Source organism: Pinus tabuliformis, chromosome 3_1 (genome assembly GCF_031772625.1).
Source record: "Pinus tabuliformis cultivar Carrire ecotype Pingquan chromosome 3_1, CPIR1, whole genome shotgun sequence".
Classification (NCBI taxonomy): domain Eukaryota; kingdom Viridiplantae; phylum Streptophyta; class Pinopsida; order Pinales; family Pinaceae; genus Pinus; species Pinus tabuliformis.
The window spans coordinates 172169532-172182947 of NC_142301.1; the positions used below are offsets into that span (position 1 = coordinate 172169532).

The 13416-nt window shown below is 36.3% G+C and overlaps 1 pseudogene across 1 annotated transcript in view; it reads left to right on the top strand.

Annotated features, from left to right (window-relative positions):
* LOC149186350 (uncharacterized) overlaps nucleotides 1-13416 on the top strand; it is a 181289-nt pseudogene that overhangs the window by 35147 nt on the left and 132726 nt on the right. Inside the window, exons 2-3 of the transcript XR_016255693.1 lie at nucleotides 8564-8760; nucleotides 11945-12003. The product of XR_016255693.1 is annotated as an uncharacterized LOC149186350 (transcript). The remainder of the gene's footprint in view (nucleotides 1-8563; nucleotides 8761-11944; nucleotides 12004-13416) is intronic.

The window sequence follows — 13416 nt, forward strand, 5'->3', positions numbered from 1 at the left end:
TATTACTCAATGAAACAATAGAAGAGATGCAATTAGATCATATGTTAGAAACAATAGCTTAAATGCCTTTAGTTATAGTGCTTATTAAGATATTCTCCACTTATGTTATTATGACAATTAAAAGAAGTGAGATTTGTATGTTAAAATCACATTAGAAAATGGCAAATGAGATCGCTACCAGTGATTAGAAAAACTGCTACCAATCTACTATGCAAATGAGATTAGGGACAAGAGAAAATGACAATGAAATCCAACTAGCTAGAAGAAAGCAAGGAAAAGAGGTTAGTAATCAGATCTAAAGCTAAAGCAAAGAGAAGCTAAGCTAAGAGATCCTCCCTTTTAAACAAGGAGGGGGATACCAAGGGATTGAATCCCAAGCTCCCTTCAAGTAAGAAGATCACTTTATTATTAATGTTACAATGAAGAAATAACCCTTTAGACAGTGAGAAGGGCTCTTCAATAACCTTGACGAGATTACAAAGATAATTAGAACTTTACAACAACCAATTGCTCCTAAAGCATCAATATATCAAGAAGAGGTTACAAGCCAATAGATGATGAACTTCAACGGCAAACGACTTGCTCCCAAGCCTCTAGAAACCCACAACATTGATGAATATAACCCTCAAAGCTCATGTCCTTGTCAAGGAAAGGCCATAAAAATTTTAATAAATTTTTTATTATAACTGCAATTTTTTCAATTCTTTAACCTCTTGAAAAACTCTAATAACCCTCAAAATGAAATCGTTTCAGATTTGAAAGGGTATCTGAACTTCTTCAAGTCCTTGGCTTGGAGAAAGAGGCCTCTCAAGGCCTGCAGCTAGTCTCCAAAAATAGTCTCTAAGGATGAGCCCCAAAAGGCTAGCTCCTAGCCAAGAAAATAGATGTATAAATCCTTGAAAATGTGAACGATTTCTCAGCAAACAAAAAAGGGTTAGCCACAAAATATTTGAAGCAAAATGAGGCACTAAAGGCCTTGCGGCTAAGCCAAAAATGAGCCAAGAAGTCAACGACTAGCCCAAATAAATATAAATAAAAACTTGAGCCCAAAAATGTGTATCTGATCTAGAAAATTGGAACCCGAGTTAGATTTGGAAAGAAAAAATTTGAGAAACAATCCAAAAAATTATTTACAAAAATTATAAGTGGAAACTGTTGCAAATAAAATCGACTTTGGTGTGAGGAAGGGTCTCAAAGCCAGTTCGGCTTCCCTAAAAGAATTTCAGTGAGATCCAAGCTACAAAAAAATTGAATTCTCCCTTTTGAAAGGCCTAGAGATGGCTTATAGGCTTGCGACCCTGAAGAGAGAGGGCTAAGATGCTATATGACCCTACAAAAGATGTTCTTTGCACTGAAACCCTAGCTGCTAGGCTAGATGAGGGTATAACCTCCCAAAAAAAAATTGTTTCTCTTTGATTCATTGGGCTAATCCACCTGCAAACAAAATAAAAAATAAAACCCTCGTCCCTTTCTTCAGATCTGCAAGAGAACAAAAGAAAAATGTCAATAGATATATATAGGGTGGACAAATATATATAAGAGTTAGAGGAAAATATATACAAGATCTATTTACAAATTTACAAGAACAAGCTCTTCAATCGCAAATCTATTCATTTAAAGCTCTAAAAATAATTTGGAAGATTTAAAGATAGATAAAATTTGATGTAGAGCAGATGGCAAGAAAACCCCTTTTCCTATTTTGACTGATAAGTCTTCATATAACTCACTATGGGTTCCTCAGCTTCTATGCCCTGAATAGTTGGTTAATTCAACCGAGAATGTCCCCAAGTATCCAAGATCTGATCAACAATATTATTTTCTACACACTTGAAAAGTATTTGTTAGATCCATAGAGATTTGGATAACACAGTGGAAGAGGAGTCTAAGGGTTTAACCGAAAACCAATAGATTTGCTCATCCTAAAGTGTTTCTCCAAATCTAAACAATGATGCAAGATAACTATACACCAATGAATCTTCAAGAGCTAATGGAAATAACAATTAGAACATTAGTAGAACATGAAGCACAATAGATCAGAAAGATATTACCATATAACTGAAGAATAACACCATAGCTTTGCCCCAAAGACTTTATTTTCTTGCTCAGATTTTTTGTTGTTGTTGTTTTTATTGGTTTGTTTTTTTGTTTCTTTATTATAATATTACAAAAGTAGCAGAGCTTCACTTAGCCAAGAGCTCAAGATTTTATCATGATACAAATGAGGAGCTTAGAGCTTCCTTATATAGAAAAATGAGAGTGTGAGAGCCTCCAAGTGGAAAAAACGACTAGTTGACTTGATCCATGGCTTGATCTTCCTCAAAATAATTCGAACCCTTGATTACTGCTGCATAGATCCATAGAAAAATTCGACTTCCTTGATTGATGAGCTGGATGGACCAATCTTTGACCCTGGAGTGGTTTTGGACCACTAGAATATTTTCAAAAATATTTTTCTTGAAATTCCCTCATTCAAAATAACCACCTAGACCAAAAATTTGATTTCCCATGAGAATTTATTTTTCTTCTGGCCCGACGAATTTTTTGTGGGACTTTTTTGCCTTGGAAATGAGACTTTTCTCAACTTTCAATTTAATCCCTTATTTGGAAAGTGCACATTCCCTTTTTAATTATTTTTCCACCTAGAGAAATAATTGTTCTCTCATTTTAATTTTTTGACCAATTTCTGGCTAAAAATTCTGCCATTTTTGCCAGAAAATAAAAATAATGACTCTAGAGGGGTTTACACATATATTTCCACCCTCAAAGTGTGTCTAAATAGAAAGTTTAGGCATTGAAGTATAAATTTCAGTAATCACACCCCCTAGAACCTCTATAGACAACACTTTTTTACATCTTTACATAAAATATTACATGAAAATCCCATTTTAGAAGGGGAATTTTGACAATAAAAATATGACCTCTAGATTCAACCAAATTCCACATCACTTTACAGATGATCTAGTATGATAATTTACATAGACTCTATACACTAGGACTCACCTAAGACCTCACCATTGAGCCCCACTCTAGCTTTGGGGCATGCTCGGGAGAAAAACTCTACCAATTATAAATGTTTAAAAACACAAATAATTGGCGGAGGGAAAAAAATCCCTAGAGTGAAACTCTTTGGTAAAAATCATAGGCTTATCTAGATGTTTTACACGACTTTATAAACATACTAGAATCATTTTTACACAATGGCCCGCCGAGCTGCAAAATTTAGATTACATTATGATGACCAGAAGCTGCGCGATGATGATGAAATTTGGAAAATTTCTGATTGTTCTGCATTGAACTCTGCTCAAGGGGTAGTTGACACTGAGTAGTCAACAATACCAATAGAAACTACAATCCATTTGAACCACTAATGAATCAAAATATTGTGTGCTACAAATGCAATAATCTTGGTCACAAGGCACATGATTACAGGCTTGAAAATGCTCCAATCATAAAGACAGAAAAGCCAGCTATGAAATGGGAAAGGAAAAAGAAGGAATATTGCAACTTAGCATTGATTGTTGAAGATAAAGAAGATGAATGGTACATAGACAGTGGATGCTCGACACATATGACTGGAGATAAAAACAAATTTGTCAGCCTAAAAGAAAAGAGTGACAATGTTGCATTTGGAGATAACTCTTTTATCAAGATACTTGGAAAAGGTGTAGCAAGTCTTGGAAGTGAACATATGAAAGCACAAAATGTTTTGCTAGTTAAGGATTTGAAGCACAATCTTCTCAGTGTTGGCAAGATGTGTGATCAAGGGTATAATCTCTTGTTTGACTCTCAGAAGTGCGAAATCAAAGAAGATTCAAAAAGATTGGTTGCAACAACCACATGAAGACCAAACAACATATATGTTCTAGACCAAGTAGAGCAGAATAAAATTGTGGCCAAGCAAAAGAATTGTAGGAACGACAAAGAAGGAAAGGATAAGAAGACAAAAGTCATGCTGAGTGCCATATGTTCAGCAGGAGCAGCCGCAAAGACATGAGTCACCCTTTGCCATTGATGTCAAAGGGTGAAAGGAAATGCAGCATGAAGACGGAGGAAGTGAAGCATTGAGATAGGGGGAGCATGAGTGTTGACATCAATGACAAAGGGGGAAATTGTTAGAAGAATTTGTCATTGATGTCAAAGGGTGAATGGGCCCACACTTGGTTTGGTAAATTGCATGCGAAGGTTAATAATTTTAGATACAAGGACCTCCTAGAGTGGTATCCCTTGTCATTCTGTTTTGTTTGATAGGTGGCACATTTCACGGGTCCTCCTGGTTGGAGAGGATAATTTTAGAAGATTGATTCCCCAAATGAATGGGTTTTTGCATCAGATCATGCCCCATTAATTTATGGCTTCAGTATCTCATTGCAAACCCTTCAAGAAAGTCAAAACTATTGACCAAAATCCTTGTGTCCTAATCAACTTGAAAGAAGATGACATGGAAGTCAAAAATTGATTTTTTAAGTATCCTAAACCTCCCCTAAACTAGTCGGATTCATCTCCACCAAGTCCGCTTCAAATATAGTCATGTCTGTTCACAAAACTATAATGTTGGCTCCAGCAAAAGCCACAACATTTCATTGGGCAGGTCGGCCCCAAACTTGGCTCTCCCATCCACTTTATATTACTTCAGCCATGGGCAATTAAGGCAAGCAAATTCGGTGGTCTGAGACAAAAAGAAGAAATCCGAGACAAAAATATCCAAGGCCTTGTGCTTAAACGAGAATCTGAAGGAAGGCAAATTAAAGAAGCATTTTTTTGGATTCTGGTTTCTTTGGTTTAGGGTTATGGTTATTGGCAATTTCTTGATCGGTTTTGGGGAAAAGCTTGTCTACTTTAGGAGCAGACGTCGACCTCTCCCACAGCCTGTATCTCAGCTCATTTTTTGGAAAAACTTGGCCTAGATTATAGCAACAATTCGCTGCCTAATTCGGCCTGAAGGACAGACCAAGATCTGTGATTCGGTCCTGTTGAAGAGGCTCGGGCCTGTGGAAATTCGGGCCCGAGGAAAGCAGATAACTCAGACTCCTGTGATAGATTCAGGGTCTGAAATTTTGGGTCCTCCCGGGGACATTTAGCCCTGTGGAAGAGAGTATTTCGGCCTTACATTGCAACCTCTTTTGTGACAGACTTAATGCTGTTCTTGTCCTCTGTTTTCAGGGCTCTTTTGGAGACATTCTGAAGCATAATTTGAAGACAGTATATCAGCTTATTGGAGCCATCTTGAAGCTTATTAGATTTTGAGCTGGACTTCCTAAGCATTCTTAAGCCTTCCTTGTTGCAGCCTTGGAGAAACATTTGAAGCCTTCTTTGAAGCTGTATTGGAGCAGACTTGAAGAAGATCTTGAAGATCTTTTGGAATAAATTTTGAAGCATTCTTGAAGCCATCTTTGTAGCAGACTTGAAGCAAATTTGGAGGCCTTATTTTGAGCAGACTTGGAGAGTGTTGAAGCAGACTTTTTGCCTCTGGCTTTGAAGAGGGTCTGAACTGAAGTTGTTTGAGTGTTGTTGTAATTAGGCCATTGTCCCTGGTATGGGAGCCCAAGAAGATATTATTTTGCCTTTTCTTGTATAGGGTAGCAGGGTGGTGCTGGGTAAGGAAGTTGTGGTTTCCTTCAGGGGGTTGTCGCCTCCTTCCAGTGGGAGCTGGTAAATCTTGGGGTTGTAGCCCTTCCAATCGTAGCTGGTAAACCAGAGGTTGTAGCTTTTCCTTTGGAATATAAAGATATTGTTTGTGTGTGTGTGTCTATATATATGTGTGTGTATTTTGTTCATTTGATGCGATGTTATTGGTTAATCGTTTTGATACTTAAATGGTTGAAATTTATGAAATACTGATTCACCCCGCATCTCAGTGTTTTCAACAATAAAGCCTTATTTTGAGCAGACTTGGAGAGTGTTGAAGCAGACTTTTTGGCTCTGGCTTTGAAGAGGGTCTAAACTGAAGTTGTTTGAGTGTTGTTGTAATTAGGCCATTGTCCCTGGTATGGGAGCCCAAGAAGATATTATTTTGCCTTTTATTGTATAGGGTGGTAGGGTGGTGCTAGGTAAGGAAGTTGTAGTTTCCTTCAGGGGGTTGTTGCCTCCTTCCAGTGGGTGCTGGTAAATCTTGGGGTTGTAGCCCTTCCAGTGGTAACTGTTAAACAAGAGGTTGTAGCTTCCTTTGTAATATAAAGATATTGTTTGTGTGTGTGTGCTTGTATATATATACGTCTTGTGTTCATTTGATGTGATGTTATTGGTTAATCATTTTGATACTTAAATTGTTGAAATTTATGAAACACTGATTCAACCCCCATCTCAGTGTTTTCAACAATAACTTTTTTTATAATGAACAACCAACTACATTGTCTGAGCTTTGAGGGAGTGAGGTCAGGGGTCATCTTTGCTATCGTTTGACGGTGTAACTGACTAAGATATTATTTGAGTCTGTTCAAATCCTTTAGCCAGTTATTTTTCTGAATTTAGGTCTTTGTGTTACTGTTTGCTTGTTGGATTATACATGATACCTAGTTTCATTTTATGCATTTTCTATTTACTGTTGCATTTATGGCATGTGTATTTGTATTTTTTCTTGTTATTGTTGGTGTATTTTGAAGGTAAGCTCTTGGTTTCTGATTGAATTTTTCTTATTTTCTTTTTCACTTTCGGGAATGCCTTCTCCAGGAAGTTTTAATTGCTCAGCAAGAACCTCTTTTTAGTGAAAAATTTTTTTTCTCTGCTCTGGGGAAAACAAATTAATGCTTTTTAAAATTTACTTGCAATGTTTTAAATTCAACATCACTTTAGATGTTTAATAGTGGTGCTGGATAAGAACCTGTCAATATAGATGTCAAATCTATCATTTAGCTGTGCTCAATTTCAGTAATATATGCTCCAGTATATTAGTTCCAACTGCATTCATTTCAAAGCACATTAGTTGACTATACTTCACTGGTCCTGGGACCACCTCCTAGACTATTAGTTCTCTACCATATACGATTCATAATTTCATACTTAATATCACTTTACAACTATAGTTGTTTATTAGAATTGCTGTCTAACTAAGTTTCATTATTAATATTATGCTGGTAGGGTTTTTGAAACAATTTGGAATTTCCATTGGATTCTTATTTATGTGCATTTCAGTTGTTGCTGGTACAGTTCTTTGACTACAAAGTCCTATATATATATATATATATGTCTTGTTCATTTGATTTGATGTTATTGGTTAATTGTTTTGATTCTTAAATTGTTGAAATTTATGAAACACTGATTCACCCCCTCTCTCAGTATTTTCAACAATAACTTTTTTCATAATGAATGGCCAACTACATTCTCTGAGCTTTGAGGGAGTGAGGTTAGGGGTCATCTTTGCTATCATCTGACAGTGTCACTGACTAAGATATTATTTGAGGCTATTCAAGTCCTATAGTCACTGTTTTTTTCTGAATTTAGGTCTTTCTGTTACTGTTTGCTTGTTGGATTAGACATGATCCCTAGTTTCATTTTATGCATTTTCTATTTACTGTTGCATTTCTGGCATGTGTATTTGTATTTTTTCTTGTTATTGTTGGTGTATTTTGAAGGTAAGCTCTGGGTTTCTGATTGAATTTTCCTTATTTTCTTTTTCACTTTCAGGAATGCCTTCTCCAGGAAGTTTTAATTGTTCGGCAAGAACCTCGTTTTGGTGAAAAATAATTTTTTCTCTGCTCTGTGGAAAACGAATTAATGCTTTTTAAAATTTACTTGCAATGTTTTAAATTCAACATCACTATAGATGTTTAATAGTGGTGCTGGATAAGAACCTGTCAATATAGAAATAAGATGTCAAATCTATCATTTAGCTCTGGTAAGAGTGCTCAATTTCAGTAATATATGCTCCAGTATATTAGTTCTAACTGCATTCATTTCAAAACACATTAGTTGACTATACTTCACTGGTCCTAGGACCACCTTCTAGACTAGTAGTTCTCTACCATATACGATTCATAATTTCATACTTAATATCACCTTATACAGAATTTCATCAACTATAGTTGTTTATTAGAATTGCTGTCTAAATAGGTTTCATTATTAATATTAGGCTGGTAGGGTCTTTGAAACAATTTGGAATTTCCATTGGATTCTTATTTATGTGCATTTCAGTTGTTGCTGCTACAGTTCTTTGATTACAAAGTCCTCAACATCTTAATAATTTTGGATGGTTAATATTTTGTGTCTACACTCATTCTATTGAAACTATTTTCTCTCTGCACTTGATGGACTATTGCTGAGATTATCCATTGTAAAGTTTTCTTGCTTTATGCCATTCAACTCTTTTCCTAGAGTCAATTAAGGAGTGTTTCCTCTTCTAGTGATTGATAAAGGGGAATTCTGAATTTGGTTTCTTTTTTCTGCTTTGAGAGAAATCTTTATTTGTATGTGGGGGAATCAGTTAGTTGAAAATTGAACTTCTACGGGAGATGCTTGGGACACCAGTTTTCTTATACAAATACCTAAAGTCTTCACATTCATCTGTAGTAATGAGTATATTTGAATTCAGATATGGAGATGGCTAATTAATGGGTTTTTTCTTTCTTAGGTTGAAGCAGGTGGAACACTGATACCAAGCCACAGAAGAAGAAGTAATGGATGTAGAATATTGCTTAGAGGGTGACCAAAGTCAAAAGATTACAAAAGATAATGGCAGATGCTCTTATTCAACGGATATGGCGAAGGATATAGTTATGGAAGACCTACCTGGTAGTGCAAATGATGAGGAAGATGAAGATGTTGCAGGTAATTGTGGTAGCTTTAAACAATCATAGAATGAGTTTGGAATGTCGCCAACTTTATTGACTGAGATGGGAATGTTTGCAATTTTAAATGCAACTTGCACACAGTGAACTTCTTACTGCCGTGACATTAATCCAACATGTTTTCTTTTCATTATTGGTATGCTAGATACCGTTCCCAATATGTTTATCTGTGGCTTTTGTGCAGTTCAGTCAAATTAAAATCATTTGTAGAGGAAAAATAGGGAAAACAACTTATAAATATTCTTTTGCATGAGTGATGTCAAAAATTGGCTTTCAGATTCTAGCTATTTTGCAACAAATGTTTCTATGTTGGTCTCTTAATAAATTTGCTACCCAAAAATGACCCTAGGGTCTAAGCATGGCATTTTCTTCAATAGGTTATGCCCCATAAGGCATTCCTACATGATACTTACAGTTTTATGAGTCTTACCAATCACTGTCCTGATTATTTTAGAATCTTCTCTCCTGAGGATGTGCCCTAGAGAAATGTGCCAAGATGGTTAGAAGCACATGCATCAACACATCTCCAAGAAATAATATGAATAATTCATTCTAGGAGATGGCAAATGCAAAATAATAATAATGTAGTCAAAATAATGTGCAACTTCATAACCAAGTGACCAAAATCAGGGTGCACATGTGGAGCAACCTAGAAAATTGTGCCAACGGGTTCCCTGCCTCCAATAATGTGCAAAGAAGCCAAAACAAGTAGGGTGCTCTACTCCCTCAAACACCTAGCCAACTAAAGGATGCCACCTCTCCATGAGATGGCCAATATTCTCAAGGGACTTCCAACCATTAGGAAATATGTGTTTCATTACCATAAAAATGTGTCAGAAAGAAATATTACATAATAATAAACATAAACCAGAGTGAGTATGCCAGTAATTAAATTACTACATCCAAGGGAAATAATTAATGAATAAAACTTACAGAAACCCTTTGTTGATATTTATCCCTCTCCAAATTCTGTGAGCAATTCTTATTAAGACCCTCAAACACCTCATGCTAGATGCAAGCTTCCAAACAAGATGTGATGATGCTAACCATTGAGACAATGCACATCAGCTACACATGGTATAACAAGAATAGATCATCAGAACTAGCGCACCCCCCATGATGATGTGCTCTAGGGGGGCAGCCAAACAAGTGCACTTGGCAACATACTCTCCTCTAGACACTGCACACCCACAGTTGAGCAGTTTTCTGGCATGCCATAAGGGAAGTGCGAAGAAGAGTATATGCATCTACGACAATGATCCTGTATCCATCAACTGCTGTCCATTAAAAGTATGCCATGTCACAATGATTCCATGATGATCTGCTTTAAGGGGTGCAGTCAAACAAATGCACTTAGCAACAGACTCTCCTCTAGACATTGCACACCCACAGTTGAGCAGTTTTCTGGCATGTCACAAGGGAAGTGCCAAGAAGAGTATGTGCACAGTGCAGCTATGACAATGACCCTGTATCCATCAACTGTTATTGTCTAAAAGTATGCCGTGTCACATCTGGCACCACCATTTTCCAACCCCTTGGAGGGTTAGGACCATCATACACGAGCAAAAATGTAACAAGTATACCAAGGGCAACACCATGATCATATGAGGAAGCAAGCAAGCATCATCACCGAATATATATATATATATATATATATATATATATATGAGCCGAGAGGCCCATTCTACAGTGCAGTGTGAAGGCGATGTGTAAGTATGTCCGTCCTCCTTAAAATAAAAATAAAATATTCTCAAAATAGAAAAGCATTGTCGGCTATAATAAAAAAAAAGTAAAAAATATTTTAACACCTGATATCAACTTCATATATATTTATATATAGAAAAAAATGTTAAAAGAAAATATTTTAATGCTGTATAGAATAAAATATCCAATGTCAATTGCGAATAAAATATTTTAATATGAATTAATATTGAGGTGTACTTAAAATATATTAATAAAATGATTCAATGCACATGTTATTCCAAAATACAGTTTGAACAATAAAAAATCACAAATTGTTTTTTGCACTCTAAAATAAGTTTGCACCTGAAGAATTTTGATCCCTCTCGGCTCATGTTAGATCTGTGGTTAAGATGGATCCATGCTGGTATATATATGATGATCCATCAAGCAAAGACATGCTATCACAATTAACCAGAGAAGAGTGAGTTTCCTCCAATCCAAAGGATTAACCTAATCAATTGATATGAATGTGCATACCTTCAATCCATTCCATAGGCACCACACTGCAATCCATCCATTGTGATAAAAACAACCATTGTGATAAAAACAACGGGTGTAACCCCTCATACAATATGAGGCTAATACCAAGCTGTAGCATCAACCCATACCTTCTCCAAGGAGTTCATACTTGCTGCGTTCTCTGTAGGTGTGGAATTCATCTTTAATCCTGTACCCAAATCTGCCCATCACTTTTCCAGCTGAACTCGTGACCATACCAGCAAATACTGTTGACTCTGTGCCCTTACAGTCATATGTACCTGTACATTGTCCTGTTGTGCTTGTGTCTGTAGTTGTACCATTGCTCAGACCTGTCAGCGCATGCACATCCCCGTTGTCCTTACCTGCATGCATGCCCCACTCTCATTACCCATCACTCTCCTCCCTGATCTATTGAGCATTTTTAAAACCTTTAAAACCCTAATTTGCTTAGTAGTATTTTATCTTGCTTTCAAAGTCCATATTTTTGAACTGAATTATTTAGAATTTAGAATTTCTAACAATTCCATGTTGCAGAACTTCTTGGGCTAATAACTTTAATAGGTTCCACTTTCCTCGGGATAAATATTAAGGGAGATGTAACTTGAAATTTTGATTTTTAGTTGGTGCCTCTATAATTGCATGTGAGTTTGTTAGAAGGAAAGGTGCGGCAATACAGGCAGACGCATTGACTAGTGGAGAATGATAACATATATGTATATGTTCATCAATATGCATGTATGTATGAATGTGAGAGAAGGGGAGAGGTTTATTTGTTTTTTGGGTTAAGCATTTTCATTTAAAGGAGTTTCATGAAGTGAATCGCTCCTTTATCAACTTTCAACTTTGTGTAGAGGGGTTTGGAATCTGGATAGACCTTCGTAATATTGTTGGACATCACCTTTGCCTATAGAAAGCTGAAAGATGATTTTTTGTATTTCCAGATCTATCAGATCTAGAGGATGTGGAAGTCCAGAGACAGAGGTTGAATGCTAAGCTTGAGGTATGTTGTTATGATATAGCTTATTTGAAAACTGGGACTATTTTGAGGTTTTATTATTTTTACAATTCTCAACTGTATTTTGCTTCCTTTAAGTAAGAGAATATGGTTTTACTACTTTCATTTTTCATGTATCTCCAATTTATTTTCTTTGTTGTTTTAATAATACTACAAAATGATGATTAGATGATCTGTTGTCAACCATTCATTCTATCAGGGATTATATTGTACTTAGCAGTCCCATTGACCTATTTGTCATTATTTGTTGGACATTAACAAAATTATCTCTTTTATTCTTTTCTTTAATTTGCAGTTAATGACTTTGAAATTCGTTTCAATTGCTACAGGAAGATAGTTCTAATCAGTTTTGGGTTACTGGAAAACATAATTCTAGTTCATGTCTTCGCTAAACTAAATCCTGACTCCTAATACTTGTACTGAAGGTCACTTATTCGATGAGTAATCTTTGATGTTGAAGAATATTTTGTGCATCAGCTCCCTTTTCTTTTCACCATTTTATTGTTCTATGTTTTAAATTTGAATTCCTGATAGGGTTTATGTTTTTTAATATATTTACTTATTCAACTGTATGAACTGTTGCCACAAAATCTAGCAGGGCCCTAGGAGGGGAACCTATGGGACAACTACTAGACCAAGTGACAACAATGGGACAAAGGCCCACTGTCGCCTCAGTCAATGTCCCCTGCTATTTACGGACTTTCACTGATGGGAGGAGTCCCGGTAGGAGAGGAATCACTTGAAAAGGAAGGATCAATGATCTATGTGTTAAGTGATTCCACTAAGCCCATTCAAGGAGAGACACACCAATGATTCAACGCTTCAAGGAAGCTAAAGGCTCTCCAAGAAAGACCTAGGATGGAGATCAATGTTGGAAAATCAAAGATATTATATTAGGTTTTGATTCTCCTTTCTTGATAATTACTTGTGAGTGTGTTGGCTTCTTTTACTTCTTTATTATTTTATCTTTCATCAAGCAATTACCATATTACATGTGTATGAAGATCACAAAACAAGAGACACAAGATATAGGCACATGCCAGGGCGAAACCCCCCTTGAGGGGAAAACCTTGTTTAGATAATTCTTCCTTTCAATAATATTCTTTGAGACTCTTTACCCTAGACCAAGACCAAACTTTCCTTTCACACCATGTCAGCCTCCAAGATCTTCGACCTCTTCCCTCAACTTTGACTAGGCAGCAAATTCTGACGACATGCAGCGTCCGGCAACAGTGAAATCTTAGGAGACTTTGATCTCCCAACCCAGAACACGAAACAGAGAGAGAGAGTTACCAAAAGCTCGATTTCCTTCTTCTCTAGAGACTCCCCCAAACTCACACTTCTTTCGTCCTCCCAACAACAAACTTCATACTTCTCCAGCTCTTCTTGAGATATCAA